Raw genomic sequence first — 20,798 nt, 5'->3', positions numbered from 1 at the left:
GATGTCAGCTTTGCTGCAAGACAAAGGCAAGGCATTCATAAGGTGGTTTGGAACTAGGGCAACAATTTTGTGTGGTCCTCGCATTGCAAGTCCCTGTGATGGGGATAGGAATTAACTCCAGAAGAAGCAACTACTCTATTGTTTCATCTTTACCCGAGAACCAAGAAGTGGACAACTCTCCACTTTCTGCTATGCGTTCTGGAGATTCCCCTCTTTTTCACTAAACGTTTAAAAAAAAACCAAAACAATCCTTGTCATCCAAAGAGTTCTAATTAGAACCCCTCTGAAGGACTTATATCTCCAGGTCTTTACATTGAAGTAAAAACCATGAACATGTGACTAATGGACTTCAGGATGTGAACTGCTCAGACAAAGAGCTACTTGATTCAGGGTCGGGATATTTCCATTTAGAAACGGATTCTGGCTTAAGAGAGATTTTCTCATGACATGGAAAAGAAGACAAGATTAGTTAAGAAAAGATCTAGAACACACAGTATAACTTAACTGGGAGCCAAAACATTCTTGCTGATTGATGAACGCCATACTTTTCCATTTATGCTCAGACAGTAAGTCCTTCCTACTGAGGAGACTTGCAGCAGTGAGGCAGAAGTCTCATCCGGGAAGGGATTTTTCTTCACTTTTTTTAAAAAAGAGTGATTTATTTATTTGAGAGAGAGAAAGCAGAAGGGAGTGGAAGAGGGAGAGAACCAACTGAGTGCAGAGCCTGAGGTGGGCCTCGATCCCACGACCCATGAGATCAAGAACTGAGCTGAAACCAAGATTATTAGGACACACAACCAACTGAGCCACCAACCACCCCTTTTCTTCACCTTTTATTTCCCTTCCTATATTTCCGGTCTTTCTTGGACCATATGTCCTTGAGCTAAACAGCATAAATGCTAAAATTCAAAAGCCTCAACCAAAAATGATCTGCCTAAGGGAACTGCATGTACCACAAAAAGTAGACCATCTTTCTATCCCCTCCTCCACTTATTGCTTTCAAAACAGTCATCTAAAAAGCCAAGAAGCCAACAAAGGAACGAATAAACAAACACAAACCACCAGTAAAACCAGCCCCCCTACCCCACCAAGAAGAAAACATCTCCCAATCTCTAGCCCCTTGTATTTGCATAACCACCTTAAAATATGTTTAGTTCTTACTTTTGATTATTCTGCCTTCAATACAATTTATTTAAGATCATAAATCTGAGGACTAGGGGCACAGATTTATTCAGAGAACAGTCTGAATCATGTTAAAGCTTGGACTATGGAATCAGGCAGAGTTAGGCTGGAATCAGGCTCCATATTTACCAGGTGTGTAAACTGGTCAGCTGGGCAAGAGACTTGGTCTTTCTAATCTCCCTCTGTAAAATGGGGATAATAATACTTGCCTCAGATTTGTTATAAGGACCTAATGACATTTTATATAAATGGGAAAATAATCTATCCCTATTTACACCCTTTTCTCCAGATAACCAATTCTATTTGCTTCTTATTCCTCCAGTTTCTTTATGCAAATATAAGCAAATGAAAAATATATATTATACTTATATGCATAAATGTATTCTTCTCTTGCCTTCTTGCTTACATAAAAGGAGCACACAGCTGTTCGGTACTCTGTTTTTTTCTTCATTTAATCTATCTTGGAAATCTTTCCATATCAGTACAAGGAGAGCTTCCTCATTCTTTTTTTTTTTTTTTAAATAGCAGCATGAGATTCCATTGTGTGTCTGTAGCACAGTTTATTTAACTGTCTCTTATTGGAAGACACTTGGACTATTTCCAGACTTTTCCTATAACAAATAAAGCTACAGTGAATATCCTTGTACATAGTATCACTTTGCATGTGTGTATGTCTAAAGGGTTTACGCATTTGTAATATTTTTTAAATAACCTTATTAAGGTATAATTAATTGCATTGTAATTTTGATGGCTTTTTTCCCCCAAATTGCCTCCCAAAGGGGCTGTATTTTGCACTCCCCAGCAACGTAGGAGACTGTACACCAGACTCCTAGAAGTGTCTGTTTTCAAAAGGTAGCGGTGGAGGGCCCAGAGAGGATTTGACTTTCTTTCTTTAAAAATGATTATATGTTAAGAAAATTTCTACATGTAGATATATTCTTCTGGTAAAACGTAGCAAGCAGCAGACATATACGGCAAAAATGTAAAGCTCTCCTTGGCGATCACTCTTTTCCTCCCAGCTGCCAATCCCAGCTGCTTTCATGCTATGAACTGTTTGAATTACCAACTATTAAGTCAGATGGCCATTTCTCAGTCCTCATTCTCCTTGAGATTTCCAAAGATCTCTTACCAAGATTCCCTTTTCCTTTGGCTTCCATGAGACAAAACTCTTCTGGTTCTCTCATATTTCTCTGATCCGTTACATTTTCTCTGGCTTCTCTTTCTTCTCTTGTCTGGAAAAATCAGGCCCAATAACAGGCAGTATTTCTTTAATGCTGATGATACATAAGAACAACAGAACACCCAACTACAAGGTGCTTGCGGTCTTAGGGGTGTGTGTGGCAGAATGTCAGGAAAGATACAGCTGCAACAATTCCTTCTGTCTTTGTAAGTGTACTGGTCTGCAGGGCCCACCATAACAGAATACCACAGACGAGGTGGCTGAAACAGAAATTAATTTAACACAGTTCCGGAGGCCGGAAGTCCAATTGGGATCAAGGTGTCGGCAGGGTTCTTTTCTCTTCTCTTTCCTTTTCTCTTCTCTTCTCTTTTCTTCTTTCTTTCTCTCTTTCTCTTTCTTTCTTTCTCTTTTTTTGCCTTTTTCTTTAATCTTTCTTTCCCTCTCTTTCTTTCTTTCTGGCAGGGAGGGAGAGAGAATCGTAAGCAGGCTCCACACCCAGCACAGAACCCAATGCAGGGCTCAATCTCACAGTCCTGAGATCATGACCTGAACCAAAATCAAGAGCCTAACTGACTGAGCCTACAGGCACTCCAGGGTTGGTTTCTTCTGAGGCCCTTCTCCTTGGCTTGTAGATGGCCATCTTCATGTTCTCATGGTGTTTTCCCTCTCTGTGTATCTGTGTCCTAGTCCCCTCTTCTCATAAGGATGTATCCGGTGGTGCTCACCTTCATGGAAAGGACAGCAAAGTCATATTGTAAAGAAGCATGCTTGTTGGTATGAGCTGAATTCTGCTCTACTCTCCCAATTTCATATGTTGAAGTCCTAACCCCCAGTAGCTCAGGATGTAACTGTATTTGGAGACAGGGTCTTTAGAAGGATAATGAGGCTAAAATGAGGTCTTTAGAGTGGGCCCTGATCTAACATGACTGGAGATTAGGATAATGGCACTCACAGAGGGAAGACAATATGGAAACACAGGTAGGAGAAGACAGTCACGTACCAACCAAAGAGAGGGGCTTCCAAAGAAATCAACCCTGCCAACACCTTGAGCTTGGCCTCTGGCCTGCAGAATTGTGAGAAAATAAATTTCCAGCTACCTGGCCTGGGGTACTTTGTTATAGTAGTCCTAGCAAACTAATATGAAGGATTACACTGTTTCCCAATAAGTCAAGGAAATAACTTATTTCAGGGAAGAACTTGCTTGTTTGAAATCATGAATCCAAAATGACCCATCTCGGGGCCCCGTGTTTGGAGTTCCTCCTCCATTCTGAGGAGAGGAATGAGGCAGATGCAGCAGAAGGAAGGAATTCCCTGGTGCTTTCACACGTGACCACAGGGCAGGCCCTGACCCGGGGCCAGGGTCACCCTGCCAGGATTTCAGCAGGCACTTATGCAAAACAGAAAGTGGGGGGAATGTAGGAGAGAGGGGGGTGTGGAATGTAAGAGACAGGTTTGTAATATAAAAGGGAAAATGATCTTTACTTCCATACCAGATAGGCTTGGAACACCTCAATGAGATCCCTAAAGTAGCCATGAATCTATTCTTAACTCAGAATCCTTTCTGTGACTTTAACAGCGGATGTTTGGCTGGGTTTTAAGAAGTTTGCAGATATCCATGGTCGTTCTTGTTGCAACATGCAGAGTAGCTGGCTCTCAATTAGTTGTCTTATCAAAAGGATTCACAGGGCTATACCTATTATTAGTGTATATTATTTTTCTCAATGCTTCAGACACTTTGGCAATTATTTTACTGTTGCCATAGAAACCCAGCTCTGTAATAAGCAGCTCTTTTAATTCTGATAATTAGGCTTATATAAGGAAATATTTTAATGAGGTGAAGAACTTACAGAGCTCCCTCAGAAGACTGCTGGAAGAAGAACCCTATTCTCCAAATGGTTACAGAATTAGCTTAGATTATCCTTTGTTACCATTGCCTTCTTTGACAAGTGCTGAGTGCTCATTAGTCCAGCCTTCCTAAGGACCTGTGGTTTCCCATAAAGACTGGAGGGTTGCTTATTTCTGGGAAACTGCAGTTCCATCCACCCCAGTCTCCCTCTCTCCAGGCTGCTCTCCTGGACTAGAAGGAGATGCAACTTCTTTTTTGTAGTAAATCAGAAAAAGCCTAGGTTTATCTTTCAGTGTCACAGACAATAAAGGCTCCTTTTCCCCCTTTTAAATCAGTTGAGAAAAATAATTATGTCTTTCTACATGTGGGATATTTGGAAGCCATAAATCTTGTTTTTGTTTGTTTTTTTTTTTTAATCTTGACTTTCTTTTTTTTTAAATATTTTATTTATTTATTTGGCAGAGAGAGATCACAAGTAGGCAGAGAGGCAGGCAGAGAGAGGGAAGCAGGCTCCCCACTGAGCAGAGAGCCCGACGCAGGACTCGATCCCAGTACCCTGAGATCATGACCTGAGCCAAAGGCAGCGGCTTAACCCACTGAGCCACCCAGGCGCCCTAATCTTGACTTTCTTATATTCATTGCCTATAAAGGCATTTTGGAGGAATATTGATTAATTAATTTACGTGAGAGGTAACCCATGCATAAAGCACAAAAATCAAGAGGCAGATAGTGAAACAGTCTCCCTTTTAGACCTGGGGACAGGTAGCAACCATTGTTACTGGTTTCCTTTGTAGTCTTCCAAAGCTATTCTCTGCCACCACACACACACACACACACACACACACACACACACACACACACACGCAGCATATTATCCATACTGTAGGGCACCTTGCTTTTTTCATTTACTACTGAAAAATTTGCATGCTCTTCTATTTCATTACATAAAGAACCTCTCTGTTCTTCATAAAGGCTTTTCTCTGTAAATATCTGACAGTCATGTACCAAGTACTAAAGGCATTGTGTGCGGCCCTGGCATACGAGGGAAGGGCCACAAAGTTCCCACTCCCGGGACCGACCTTAGGAGAAAAGAGGTGACCAACTGTCTAGTGCCCAGCACTGTGATGAATCAGGGGACAGGGGAGATAGGAGCACCTAGCAGGAGGTCTAGCTCTGCTCAGAAGGGTCACAGAGGGTTCACAGGCAAGATACTTGAGCAGGATCTCAAAGAGTAAGCCAGGGGAGGGGTGGTCCCCAGGCTGTCAAGGAGGCAAGCACATTTCAGGTAAAGAGAGTGATAAGTCCCAGGTCCTCTAGGGTAGGAATAGCGTGATGTTTTGGCGAAACGAAAGTGGTTTGTTATGGCTGGGGAGCAGGGTGTGTGTGTGTGTAACTTAGACTAGACTAGTGGCTCTCAAAACTTTTTGACTGCAGTCCAGAGTTAAGAAATACATTTTACATCACCACATAGTATGTGCAAAACGGAAACAAAATTTCACAAAACAATACCCTCTTTAAATGTACTGGGTGGTTTTTTTTTTTTTTTTCCCTACTGAATTCTAGCTATTTTTTTTTTTTTTTAAATGCCAGCTGTGAGTCACTACACTGATTTCACAAACCACTAATCAGCACTATCTGAACGTTGGGGAACTGTGGACTATAGTGTCTACAGGTTCTGATTGTCTTTTGACCAATCAGCCTTTCCCTGATTTACAAGACTGTGACCCCTTTTTAAGTTAGAATAGATTGATAAGAGTCGAGAAGCTTATTTGAATATTTATTCGGCTCACACAGTGTCTTAGACATTGTGCTATATGCTAAAGGTACATACAGTGCCAAGGCAAAAAAAAAAAACCACAGTTTCTACCCTTATAGAACCAAAATTTGGTCTCACAGATGAATTATTTCTTGTCATAATTTAAAAATGTGCATTTTAGTATAAAAGTAAAATATGCCTATTGTAAAAAAAATTCAAATAGAGTATAATATACCAACCCCCCCCCTTTATTAAAGAGGTTTATTTATTTTAGGAGGGGCAGAGGGAGAGAGAGACTCTCAAGCAGACAGAGTGTAGAGCCTGGTGTGCATCTCAATCTCATGACCCCTAGACCATGATCTGAGTTGAAATCGAGAGTCAGATGCTTAACCAGGTGCTCCCACTAACTCCCTCTTCTTAGAAGAGAAAGAAATCTTGGGTGCCTGGGTGGGTCAGTCAGTTAAGAATCTGCCTTTGGCTCAGGTCATGATCCTGGGGTCCTGCTTTTCCCTCTCCCTCTGTGCTCTCTCTCTCACTTGTTCTCTCTCAGGTAAATAAATAAGATCTCAAAATAAGAGAAAAAGACAAAAAAAATCTCCTGACCTTTATGTACATAAAGTTTTTGTATTTACTTCATTGGGGTAGAAGTCTGAATTTCAGGTTGGTTAAATTTCTGACACGCTGGGATGTGTTTGGGGGGAGTGCAACTCAGTTTCCTAGAGCTTGATCACCCCTCTAAGATGGTTATTTTTATCAACTTGATTTGGCTAAGGGAGGCCCAGATAGCTGGTAGGATGTTATTTCTGAGTGCGTCTGTGAGGGTGTCTCTGGAAGAGATAAGTATTTGAATCAGTAGGCTGACCACTGAGGTGGGCACCTTTCAATCCACTGAGGGTCTGAATTGAATAAAAAGGTAGAGAAAGAATGAATTTGCTCTCTCAACCTGAGCTGAGACATTTATCTTTTCCTGCCCTCAGATATTGGCGCTCCTGGCTGTTGAGCTTTCTGACTCACCCGGGACTTACACCATCATGCTCACCCTCCCACAGCCCCCTGTACTCCCCATTCTCAGGACTTTGGACCCAAAAAGAAGTACCCCATGAGCTTTCCTGGTTCTCCAGCTTGTGGATCAGCCTCCATAACCACGTGAGCCAATTCCTAGAATGAATCTCCTATATATGCTATTGTACAAGCCATTCATGGTTCTATTTCTCTGGAGAATGCCTGACTAATACACCTATCTCGAACAGTAGATCTAATCAAATTTCTAATCAAATGCAGAATAGTTGAGGCCCTGAACCTCTGGGGCTTCAACCCAGTAATGCCATTTTGTGGTGACACACTACTGAGCAGCCAGCCAGCTGGTCTACCCACATCTTTTAATCTTTTTTTTTTTTTTTTTAAAGATTTTATTTATTTATTTGACAGAGAGAGAGATCACAAGTAGGCAGAGAGGCAGGCAGAGAGAGAGAGAGGGAAGCAGGCTCCCTGCCGAGCAGAGAGCCCGATGCGGGACTCGATCCCAGGACCCTGAGACCATGACCCGAGCCAAAGGCAGCGGCCCAAACCACTGAGCCACCCAGGCGCCCTGGTCTACCCACATCTTAACTGCCACGAGGAAAGCTTTCAGGGGACTGAGGACACTGAGCAATGTTATTACTGCTGAGATGACATAATCACTTTGGGTAAATTTACCCAGATGCCTTTTGCCTGATTCCCCTCAGGCTGTCCAGAGATTAAACTAAGATTCCTGGATTCTTGCATAAACTTGTGCTTTGATTTGGCTGTCCAGGGCTGGACTCTTAAACCTCTGCAGGAGCTGAAGAGGAAACAACTTGAGGAAGTTGGATAGGAGCATACCCGAGGGAGAAGATTTGATTATTTGAGTGGCTCACCATTCATTCAACAGATACTCCCTTCCTGGGAGAACATGCACATTGAAAGTTTCAGGGGTGGTGGTGCATGGGGGATGCAGAGTTGAATGAAATTTTGCTACCATATTTAACATAGAACTGGAATAATTCAAACAATTAAGCTTCTTCAGTGTTCTCTGGAGAAGTGAAGCGTTTTGTAGCCATTGTGTTTGCCTAGAGTTAGACACAGGGCTGGAGGATCAGATCAACCTACCCATATTTAGTTGGAAAGAAATTTGGAAACAATGAAGAGAGGATTTGCTGACTGCTATGCTTGCTCATTTATGTTTGTGGAAATGCTCTGTTTGACTTCATTTATGAGTGGCTTTATCTTTCCAGGATATTTGGTTCCTGATCTATTTACAAAATGTTTCCGAGCTTGTTCTGCATTCTTCTAACACTTCCTGATAAAAATATCTTTTGCTCTCAGTCTAGAGCTTTGTTTCTCTGCAAGGATCTAGGCTACTTGCTTTCTTCTCTATTTATTTTCTATTCAGGCCAAGGCAACTCACATTATTTGCTGTATGTGTGCCTCAAGTGCCTGAGAACAGAGACTGAATCTCATCCATCATTTTTTGCCTCTGCACAGCTGGTACATGGGAGTGCAATTAAGAACAGTTACCTTTTATTGAGCAGCTACTACACAGACTTAAGCCCTGCATCCAATGTACTTACATATCTGGTAAGGAGAGATGGCCAAGAACACAAACAACCAAAATAAGAAGCAAAATCTATAACGTGACATTGGGAGTCATAGGCAAATGCGTTAGGGTTCTGAAAACAATCCTACTTGTTTTGGGGGTTCAATAAAAATTTTTATAGGTGGAAATGAGATTTGAATTGGACTGGGAATGATTATTAGGATTTCAACATTTATTTCATATTATTGAGCATTCTTTCTGTTAGATGGTATGGTTCAAAGTCTGTGTCTAGCTGAGCATGTAGAGTCTAGCAGAAGAGACAACATGTATATCCCCTGAGACTGTTTCGGGGGGCAAGTAAACAAAACCAGCTCCTGCTGGCTTAGGCATAAAGGCACTTGAATGGCTTGTACAATTGTAAGTTCCACGAAGGAAGGCAGGATCAGGTGGCATCAGTCAAATAATATGATTCTGGCTTGGGCTTCCTCTCCCCACCCCCACCCCCACTTCAATTTGGCTTCCTCTTTGTGGTAGTGATTAAAAGACATGGTGTGGAAATTGGCCACTGACACCTTCTGGATTACATCATCTCAGCTGGCAGACTTAAACAAGAAGAGACCATTTCACTTTCCACATACATGATCCTGAGAAAAGATGCTGACTGGTCTGGTTTGGGTCATGTGTTCATAATTATAGCCAGATGGTCCCGGAGCCACCTTTGGGAGCCATGTTAGATCCACATGAGTGAAGGAAGGGCAATTCTCTAACTGCAGGGCGGACCTGTTACCAAAAAAAGGAGAGGAGCCATGAAAGAAGGGATCTCAGGCAGATGAGCACAACAGATACCCTTCACAAACGTAAACAAAAAAAAAATTAACAAAATGTGAGAAGGGCTGTAATAGAGCTGTGCATTAAATTCCACAGGAACAATGAGAAAGGACTGATTTATGTCGAGGAGAGGGCATTCCCGAGGGAGCAATGTACGTAAGCAATGGCACAGAGGTGAGAAAGCAGTGGAGAACTTCTGGTCCACTCTGGTTCACCACTGGGAAGGTATTCCAAGAGGAACAGAAGGAACTGAAGATGATAGGGAAGGTTTTGGAGATAGTCTAAAGCAGGGTCTCTGGGCCCTGCTGGGGAAAGCTTTTAAAGCAAGCTCAGTCTTAAGTTGGTGGACTCCAAGGAAAGGACGTGATTGAAATTGTCCTTTAAAAACACGCCCGGATTAAGTGTATGTGGTATATAGATAGCCATGCTCTTTTATTTCCTAGCCCCACACTTCGCAACCCCACCCACCTACCCCATCTCCAGAGCCCTAGGCTCTCTGGAAACTCCCTGTGGCTTTTGCCTCTTCAGCCTTCAACTCTCCTACGCTTTCAATTTTGTACCATTTGGGAAAAGCCTAACCCAGAGCAGGCCCATCTTTCTAGTGCTCTCTCCATATCTGACTCCACAGCTGAGCAGTGCTGGAGAAAGTCATACTCCAGGGCAAACTGGGCCAAGAGAAATCCCAGACGGCCGACTTACGACCAGCCCTCAGCACTGCCTAGACAACCCACCTTCATCTATTGTCCACTTTCCCACATGAAGACTTCAGATCTTTTCCACTGTTTTAAACTTCTACCCTTCTGTCTCATGTCCCCTGGCTGTTGGATCTCACCTTCCACTTCACAAGAGAACGGCATCCCCTCGACTTGCCGTGGCCCTCCTCTCTCCTTCTCTGCCTCTCCCTCTGGGGGCAATTCCTCTCCTTGCCTCAGCCCCAACACCGCACCCATGCTTTGGACTCCGGGGCTCTGCCTCGAGCATCCCCCCCTCACACGATCCCTTCATTCTTCTGTAACCGGTCTCTTTAATCCTTATCTTTCCCATCAACATCAAACACATTCAGTTCTCTCACTTTATTAAACTTCCTGAAGGACTTAGCTACAACCATCCACATTTTCTCTTCTTTCACTCCTCCTCCCCCCATCGTGTCTCCCTCTGACGACCATCTTTCCCACTGACAAGTTCTTGCTAAGCGCATCAGTTCAGATATTCACCTTTCTTCACATTCTTAACTACTTCCTCCTTCGGTAAACTTTCTTTTCCTTGGCTCCATGATGCAACCCTCTTGCCTTCTCCCAAACTCTCTAGCTATGATTATTTTTTGTGGCAAAATATAAATAACATAAAATTTGTGTTTTATCCTTTTCAAAATAGACAATTCAGGGTCATTAATAACCTTGTTGTGCAACCATCACCACTATCTCTTTCCAAAACTTTCTTATCACCCTAAACAGAAACTCTGTACCCATTAATAAATAAGTCCCCATCCCTCCCTCCCCTGATAGACCCTGGTAGCTTCTAATCTACTTTCTGTCTCTATGAACTTGCCTATTCTAGATACCTCATATAAATAGAATCATACAATATTTGTCCTTTTCTGCCTGGTTTATTTCACTTATAAGGTCTTCCAGAATCATCCATATTTTAGCAAGTGGGAGAACTTCATTTCTTTTTATGGCTGAATAACATTTCACTGTATGGATATACCATATATGTTGATATATCTTTTGGCTCCTACAAATAATGCTACAATGAACATTGGCATGTAAGTATCTGTTTGAGTCCCTGCTTTCAATTAATTAGGATATATATCTAGAAGTGAGATTGCTGGGTCCTATGGTAATTATATGTTTAGCTTTTTGAGGAACTCCCATACGGTATTCCACAGTGGCTGTACCACTTTATCGTCCCACCAGCAATGCACGAGCGTTCCAATTTCTCTACATTGTCACCAACACATTATTTTACATTCTATAAATTACAGTCATTGTATTTGTTTGCTCAGTCTGCCATAACAGAATGCCACAGATGGGTAGCTTAAACAACACGACCCGATTTTCTCACAGTTCTTAAGGCCAAAATTCCAAGATCAAGATGCCAGTAGGGTTGGTTTCTGATTAGGCCTCTCCTCCTAGCTTGCAGACAGCAACTTCTCACTTGTCCTCACATGTCCTTTTTTCTGTTCATGCTAGGAGAGAGAAAGAGAGAGAGAGAAAGAGAGTGAGTGCACTCTGGAGTCTCTTCCTCTTCTTATAAGGACATCAGTGCTATTGGATTAGGGTCCTACCCTTAAACTTCATTTAACTTTAATGTTCTCAAAGGCCATATCTCCAAACAGTCACGTTGGGGGTTAGGGCTCCAACATATTAATCTGGGGGTGGAGAGACACACAAGTCAGTCCCTAACAGCCATCCTAATAGGTATGAGATCGTATTTCATTGTGGTTTTCTCTAGACATTCTTTTATCCCCTTTGATGATTCAACCTACTCTTCCTAGCCATAAAGGTTGGAGGTGTCAAGACTTGTCCAGAAGCCCTCTCCTCTTCTCATCCCACACGCGCTATCTACAGTTTCAGGAAATGCCAGTGAATCCCAATCTTAAAATGGAGAACTCTTTCCTGAATTCCAGATTCTTTTACCAAATCTATTCAATACTGGGAGGCTTTATGTATTGTCTGTGGAAATAAACTGTTCTGTAGTGCTCACTATGTGCCAGGCACTATTTTAACAGCTTTATGATCAGCTCATCTTCTCCTCATGACAACCCCAGGAGAAAGGTAGTGTTACTCCTAGTTACAGACAAGGGGGCTGTGTCTAACAGATCTACATTAACTCGAGTGTGCTCCCACAGTTGGTAAATGGCAGGGCCTGGGTCCAAACCCAGGCGGATGGCTCCAGGGTCCATGCTTTTAATGACCTTGTTATGTTGTTTCTCAAATAGCCCCTTAAACTCAGTTGGTCCAGAGTCAGATTTCTGGTTTTCATTCCTATGTTAGTTTCCTAGGGCTCCTATCACAAAGTACCACAAACAGTGTGGCTTACAAAACAGATTTGTTGTCTCATAGTTCTGGAGGCTGGAAGTCTGGGATCTAGATGTTGGCAGGGTTGGTTTCTGCTTAGGGCAATGGGGAATATTTCCTGAGGAAAGACAGCTCTGGAGTATCTTGGCCCTAGGCAGGGTTGCAGTTTCTCACTGTTGCTACTTTTTGGATGTCTCCCTATGACTTAAAAAAATTCTTTGCCCTGGGGGCGCTTGGGTTAAGCATCCCACCCTTGGTTTTGGCTCAGGTCGTGATCTTGGGGTTGTGGGATTGAGCCCACATCAGGCTCCATGCTCAGTACAGAGTTCACTTGGCCCTCTTCCTCTGCTCCCATGTCCCTCCCCCCATCACAAACAAACAAACAAACAAACAAATAAATTCTTTACCCTGTCCACAGCTCTGAGTAGATCTCCCATGACCTGGCTAATAACACAGAAAGACCACTTTTTTTTTTTTAAAGATTTTATTTATTTATTTGACAGAGATCACAAGTAGGCGGGGGTGGGGGGGAGCAGGCTCCCTGCTGAGCAGAGAGCTCAATGCGGGGCTTGATCCCAGGACCCTGAGATCATGACCTGAGCTGAAGGCAGAGGCTTAACCCACTGAGTCACCCAGGTGCCCCCCTTTTTTTCTTTTTAAGATTTTATTTATTTCTTAGGGAGAGAGTAAGAGCGAGGGGGAGGCAGAAAGAATCTGAAGCAGACTCTGCACTGAGCTCAGACCCTGATGTGGGGCTTCATTCCAGGATGACTGTGCGATCATGAGCTGAGCTGAAACCAAGAATTGGAGCTTAACGGACTGAGCCACCCAGAAGGTGGTCCCCGGAAAGACCACTTATAAGACTACCGTCCAGGCAGCGAGGGCTGTACCAGACTCAGAAGAGAAATATGGGGAGAGATATATATGAGAAATGAGTCCTATACGGTCTAGTAACTGATTCCATGCTCTTTGGGAGTGGGAATTTTATTTCATTAATTCTTTAATCCCAATGCCAACTCTTACTACATGCTCAGTAAATAGTAGTAGAATGACTGATTGGAAGGATCACTAAAGATTCCAAGGTTCAAGTCTGTGTACTTGGGGAAATCAAGTCAATTTACAAGCAGTACTTAAAGTAACAGTAAGAATGACACAGAAAGATGCTACAGAAATAGCATCATTTTTAGAGTCAGATGGATTGAAAGCCCAACTTTCCCACCCAGCCTTGGGCAGATGACTTGGTATCTCTCTTTGAGGTCAGTTTCCTTCTCTGTAAAATGGGAGTAAAAATCTCCAGCTCACAGAGCTGCTATGAGGAATACCTGAGATTATACAGCACATTCGGGACCATTCATGGGGTTTCTCTGGAAGGAGATTTCAGGTCATTAGGAATGAGATCATTAGTTGTGTCTGTCCTACTCCTTCCTGGAAACCACTGCAGATTTAAATATCTTCCTCTACCTCCCTCTGTGGAGTCCTAGAAAGTTACAGCTTGTGCCACAGTTACTCATTAGCTTATATTTTAGCTCCTACAATGCTGGGCTCTTCAAAGTGGGGCTGCCGATGTGAGCCTTCCTCCTTTCATTGTGCTTTTACCTTAGACACTTGCATTTGGACCAGCAGGAATACGTTAACTCCGTAGCAGAGGTGGAATCCAGACTCAAGTCTTTCTTTCACCCATGGTGCCCTTTGCATCTTTGTCTCCCCTGTTCTTCTCTAAATGCCGTTGGCCAGACCAATGCCTGTTGGTCTCAAAGATCTAATTTCCTAACTCCAACTGGACAGACGCCTTCATATTTCAGTCTGTTAAATAATGGTTTGTTATGTCTGTTAAAAAATGGTTGTCTCTATGACTCTGTACTGAATTTGCTGAAATAACCATAAATGCTTCCCCAGGAGACAATGCAGTTGTGGGAACTGGGCAAACAAGAGGAAGAAGTTCTTTTTCAGGATATTTATAATTCAGATAATGACCTCTGTTGACCTGTTACCCAGGATTAACCTTCCCTTCTAACTCACGACATTTGACTTTCTTTTGATTTTAGTTGTCACTCCTTTCTCCTTTAAGACATCGCTGGGAGACCTGTCTTTCAAAGACCCTCTATCTGTCAGGTTTTATTTTAGCATTCCAAGCCTCAGGTGTCCAAGAATTCTTGTTTAGCATACAGCTTACTCTGGTTGAATATTCACAGCTTCAGACGCATGCGAGTTCTATAAGTTTACCAAAGCCAGTAAGTGACTTTAGACTGAGAAAATCTGCTTTCAAGGTGCAGATATTCTGTATCTTAAATATGTATTAATATGTTGGAATAATAAGACTGAAATACTCAAAGTCCATAAAATCCAATATAAAGATTAAAAAAAGAATACACAATGACTTTTTATTTGAAACATGCAATTTATTCTTTTCTATAATTTCCTATTTTCTAGATTTCTTAGGTTTATATGAAAATGCTCCTGCTACCTCATGGGAATACTTGCATTCTCACCAAATAATTGCTGAACTTCTCAAAGGCTGAGAGAGATCCAGGGCTACCTCCATTATTTTTGAGGTTCCCAGTATATTAAGTTTTTAAAAATTGCTAAAAGGATTAAAAATTATGGTGTTAAGGGCACCTGGGTGGCTCAGTTGTTTGGGCATCTGCCTTTGGCTCAGGTCATGGTCTCAGGTTCCTGGGATCAAGTCCTGCATTGGGCTTCCTATTCAGCGGGAAGTCTGCTTCTCACTCTGTCCCTCCCCACAGGTCATTTTCTCTCTCTCTCTCTCTCAAAAATAAGTATTTTTAAAAAAATAAAAATTGTGTTTGGAATGTTCACATTTTTAACAACTGATGACTGTAACGCAATAAAATCACAACACAAAACAGTTGTGCTTGTCAGAAGGTAATTTAAAGATTTAATTTTTTAAATCTATAGTACACTAAAGGTGATATACTTTAGTCAGGGATCTCAATTTTAAGTTTTGATGAGGTTGTCTTCTTTCAGTCCCATCAGCATATTTTTGCCGTCATCTCCTTTGGAGATAAGGTCAAAAGCCTAAATTCAAGGCCCTTTATAAATGTAAGGACCGGGCCAGATAGCCTTCCAGCTCTGCGCCTACTCCTCTTCCTCTTCCTTTCCCTTACCATAAGCCAAGAATATATAGTTAATAAGTGGGAAACTAGATTATCACTTAGTAATACATAATGAATTAAAGATGATAATCATGGGGGTCTCATCTATTTCAAAACTCTGAAATAATCCTAGCTTGGAGAAGTGTAACAAATAGGCTTTTCTTAGCCAATTTTTATAGGTATTGGTTTGATAAGTCTTGTTTGGATCACAAGCTCCTTACAAAGGAACTCTATTTATCCCAAGCTGTTACTAAAAACAGTAATTAATCTCATTGGGTAGTTTCCATTTACACTATTTTAAGATTTAAGCAGGAAAACAATTTTCCATTTATGATACAGGCTATACTAACATTTACATACATATTAGAGTTGTGGAAATATCCTGAACTCTGTGCTTATGAACACACACTCCATCACTCTTAGCCAATATATAATACATACATACAAGGACACATAAGCAAATACCCTTCACTCAAAGGACTGCCTCCTGGAAACACCCCTGTCTTGGTTTTAGTAGCACAGCAAAGATACGCAACCATCTGTGTGTAACTTGTAGCTGAAAGTACCCTTTCATACAGACAAGTTGGCTGTTCCATGGTGTCAACAGAAACCAGGTAGAGCTGGACTTAGATCATTAGCCATCTTGCTGTGGGAACTCCTGGGTCAGTGGGTCACAGGAGACAGAGGGTGGATGGTGCAGCAGAGCTCATCAAAGCAGCAGGAGAGAAAGGTCTAGGGACCAAGGTCTTCCTAAGAGGCTGAGAAATCTCCCTGTAACCTCATCTGCTCTAGGCCAGCTGGGGTGGAAAGTGGATAAATGAAGGTCAAGCAACTTGGGTCCGAAGTTGAGCTTTTCCTTTTCACAAAGGTGAAAGCGCCAAGCACAGATGTAATTTCAGCAGAGATCACAAAAGAGGGCAGAGAACTGAGCATTTAGAGAATAAAAGGAATTGACAAAGATATTCCCCTAATTAAACACCCAGAAAAATCATTTTGAATGTCAACCTCCTCCTTAACGTATTCAAAAGCTTATTAAACAAGTAATAACTATTTATCAATGTTATTTTTAAAGTAACCTTTTTCTTCCTAACAAAAAAAAAAAAGAATGCCCCTCCCCACAAAAATATACTGTATTGAGTTAATGATTACCAATTCCCCTAGCACATAGAATAGATCAAAAGTCCAAGTGGCCTTATGTGTTGCTTTTCTGAAAAAGAAAACTGGGTTGTCTTTTTAAGACATACAATTAGTAAACTGAAAACAATGGAAAGGGAAAATGTATACAACAGGAAAAAAAAGATGCTAAAGATTGAACTTTTTGCTCTCCTTGAGTAACTTAAGTGCTAGTTTCTCTAGGTGGATGTTACCACCAAGTATGACAGTTAATCCTGAATAATGCAAACCTAGTAACAGTTATTTGGAACGTTAACTCTTTTTACTAACATGGTTGAAAAGTTGTGTTGTTTGTTGTCTGCGTCTGTAACTGGAGGTCTAGATGACAATTTTCAAGGGCTCTGTGGATGAATGCTCCCATGCAAAGCAACAGAATTTCAAGCTCTTCTCTTATTCTAAAGCTACGAATCAATTGTTCATAAAAGTTAGAAAGTTTTGTTGCAATATTTGTTAGGTCTTTTCCCTCCAGAACTTCTTTCATTTCTTTTTAACAACAACAACAAAAAAATTGAAAAGGAATATATTCCAGAGGGAGTTGGTGATTGTTTGCTCAGACAAAATCGGTCATCAGTCAAGGTTAAACAGTGACTGTGTGGGAAAGAACAGATTGGCAATTATTCGGTTTTAAATTCTGAACTTGAAATTAAAATGAGAAAAAGTTCCTTCTGGTGTCTTAAAGATCCCCACTGGTGTGAAATGTCTGCAGTTGCAAATGTGGGGGCTTTGGCTGTGCCAGGTGGGCTCTCCCAGGAACGGGTGCTGAGAGCTGGAAGGGGTGGGAAAGGCTTTTGGGGAAGTAAAAGCTGTGAAGACAAAGGGGAGGCAAGCTCCCTCGGGCAGGGAGCGGACGCCCTCGAACCCAGGCCCACCTGACAAACGCTGGGCCGGAATCAGGGACGCTTAAAGCACAGCTTGCCCAGTGAAGGCGGAAACGTCTAGGCCTTGTCTGTGGCCTGCCTCTGTCAATTCTGGGAGCTACCCTAAAAAGAGAGGGACCCTTCCCCCGCTCCTAAAAAACAAAAAAGCCCCGCTGGAGTGGCTACTGAAGGAGGTAGAAGCTGGAGGTTGTTGGCCAACCACGCACCATGCGGCTCCCAGGAGGGAGCATTAGAGGAGCTCTGCTCCCCAGGCCTCCAGGACCCTGCGCTGTCTGAGTCTCCCATTTGCTCTCAAACCCCCTCAAATCTCACCCATTTCCCTGACCCTCCTCTCCTTCCTCATGCTAAAGTCCAGGCTCTTCTCACTTTGTTATGCAGGGCAGTTAACGGGATAAAAATGGCTTCCTTCCTAGTCAGAGGAGTCTCCTCTTTTCTATTCAAAGAGGCCTACCACGGGTCTTTTCCCTGGCTAAAAATATAAAACATGAAGCCACTCCCTTAATATGACAAAGTGGTTGTGGCAAATTCTTGCTCTAAGTCGCACTTTCCCCTTCTCATTACAAACAGAAACAACCAGGGATGGTGAGAGCAGAAACTGACATTTGGGAAAAAAGGCTGAGAGATTTCCTTCCCTGGGTACATGCATGCCCTTCCCACTTCTCACCTAAGTTCACCTTTGGGTGAGAGACTGGGTAAGTGAGGGAATGGCAGAAGCTGAAGAGTTACTGTCTTAAATATTCGCAACCAAATCCCCAGCACAGCATTTCAAGGAAACTGACGACATCCCTTGCCACTACTTGCCATTTGATAAACGCTGATTATGCTATTTAATTCATAATTAATTCTGTAGAGAGCAGGAATTTTACTCCATAAATTTGAAAGTACAAGAAATATCATATTCTGGATTTGTTTAAAACCAAATGAGCACCCCTAGATCTTTCCTATATTGAACTTCTGGCGTCTTACTGATCTATATCATTTTGAAGGCTGACTCTTTTATAGGACAGATTCCTAAACATGAGATTTTTGGTTCAGAAGGTCAACGTATTTCAAATCTAAACAATACAGTTCCACATACTGTCCCACACCCAAAAGTTTCAAAGTGTCTGATCACCCACACCCTCACCAGCCTGGAAGTTATCAATCTTTTCAACTTCTGCCAAGCAGATGGGCAAAAATTCAATTTTGTTATTATTTTAATTTGCATTTCCCTGGCTACTGGCAAGATTGAGCAACTTTTAATGTTTATATGGCACCTGCACTTTCTTTGATCCACTGGGTCATTTGTCTTCTTACTGACTTAGAGAAGCCTTATGTAAGTAAGGGCTCTTAACTCTTCTGTGTGTATATATGCTGCAAATATTTTCCTTGAATTCACTACTTGTCTTTTGACTGCCTATGGACCAGCAAAGACAGAGCTTCCGGCCCCTCAACTCACAGTCTAGTGGGGGCATCAGATGACAGGCAGATAATAATAATAAGACAACTTGATGAAATTATCTACAGATGATACATCACGATAAATGCCCCAGGGGCCACTTCTAATATCCGCAGCAGGCAAAATTTGGTTTCATATTAAAAATGCTTTTTATTTTTTAGAAGATTTTATTTATTTTAGAGATAAAGAGAGAAAGAGAGTTGGGGGGAGGAGCAGAGGGAGAGCGACAAGCGACTCCTTGCTGAATGCAGAGCCCCATGTGGGGCTCAATCCCATGACACAGATCATGACCTGAGCCGAAGTCAAGAGTCAGATGCTTAACTGACTATACCACCCAGGTGCCCCTGAAAAATGCTTTTTAATGTTTAACAAACTCAGTGTAACTCCACTGAAGGCCACTGGCATACTTTTATCATGAAGTCCGGCATAAAGAGCACTACTTTTAGATTTTTGCCTTAACTTGACCACTTTTGACCTCATTCAACTTCTACCACTTCTCCCATGCCCTCTCTCAACCTACCACTCCCAAATTCCATTCTTCCTGAGTGTTTCTAGGCAGTCTTCTATTTTCAAAGTAATGGTAGTTGTTAGTTTGTGATAGAGATTTAGGATAGATCTCCAGTGAGTCTTAGACTCCAAATATGTACATTAAAGAAACTGGAGAAGTCTTAGTTTCTTCAAATCATTTTTTTAAAAAAGTTTTATTTATTTTATTTTAGAGAGACAGAGAGAGAAAGTGAGGGGGGAGGGGCAGAGAGAGAGTCTTAAGCAGACACTGAACTTGGACCCTGGAATCACGACCTGAGCCAAAACCAAGAGTTGGACGCCTAACTGACGGCACAACCCCGGCACCCCAGTTTCTTCAAATTCTTGACTATGCAAACAGAAGTTTCAGACTTTACTATTTTAAAACTAGAGAATCTATTTTCCTGTTTAGTATTCACTCACTTACCAAATACTTGATTGCATACCTTCTATACACTTAAGCACTGTTTTAAGTAACATTATATCCACATGTTCATGGAACTTACATCCTAGTTTGGAGAGAGAGAGAGAGACATTAAATGGCAAAAATGTAAGTTTATAATATGTCAGGAAGTGATATATGCTATAAAGAAAAACAAGGCAAGATAGAAGGGTATTATGGGTTTACTTGTGTCCCCTCCAAACTGAAGTCCCAGTACCTGCGAATGTGTGACTTCATTTGGAAATAAGATCTTTGCAGATGATCAAGTCATGATGAGGCCATCTGAGCAGGCCGTAATCCAATGACTAGTGTCCTTATAAAAAAGGAGAAATGGGACACAAGAGACACGCACACAGGGAGAACATCATATGGAGATAAAGGCAGAGATCTGGGTGATGCTTCTACAAGCCAAGGAACATCAAGAATTGCGAGCAAACCGCCAGAAGCCAGGAGTGAAACATGGAATAGATTCTCTCTCATGGCCTTCAGAACAAACCAACTGTCAACACCTTGACCTCAGACTTCTGGCTTTAAGAACTGTGAGACAATAAATTTCTGTTGTGTAAGCCTCCTAGATTTACAATCTTTTTTTTTTTTTTTTTTTACACTTTGTTATGACTGCCCTAGGAAACTAATACCAAAGGGGGAAAGTAAGACTTTAGATGGGGTGATGAGGGAAGTTTGCATATGAAAAGAGAACAGAATGTTGGTGAGAAGGACACTGGGAGAAGCAGAGGCCAGGCAGAGGGATAAACAAGTGCAAATACCTTCTGGTGGGAGCACATGAGTGGCAAGGGTAAGGACTGCCAAGGTGAGGGTTCCTGAAGCACAGTGAGCAAAGTGAAGGAAGGAGGGGGGTAGAT

General features: G+C 42.0%; 1 long non-coding RNA gene across 1 annotated transcript in view; it reads right to left on the bottom strand.

Moving 5' to 3' along the window:
* Positions 1–10,947: 10,947 nt before the first annotated feature.
* LOC123953813 overlaps positions 10,948–20,798 on the bottom strand; it is a 33,570-nt gene continuing 23,719 nt past the window's right edge. Inside the window, exon 3 of the long non-coding RNA XR_006820978.1 lies at positions 10,948–11,534. This is a non-coding gene — a long non-coding RNA (uncharacterized LOC123953813). The remainder of the gene's footprint in view (positions 11,535–20,798) is intronic.

Source organism: Meles meles, chromosome 1 (assembly GCF_922984935.1).
Source record: "Meles meles chromosome 1, mMelMel3.1 paternal haplotype, whole genome shotgun sequence".
Lineage (NCBI taxonomy): Eukaryota > Metazoa > Chordata > Mammalia > Carnivora > Mustelidae > Meles > Meles meles.
This window is presented reverse-complemented; position numbering and strand designations above follow the sequence as displayed.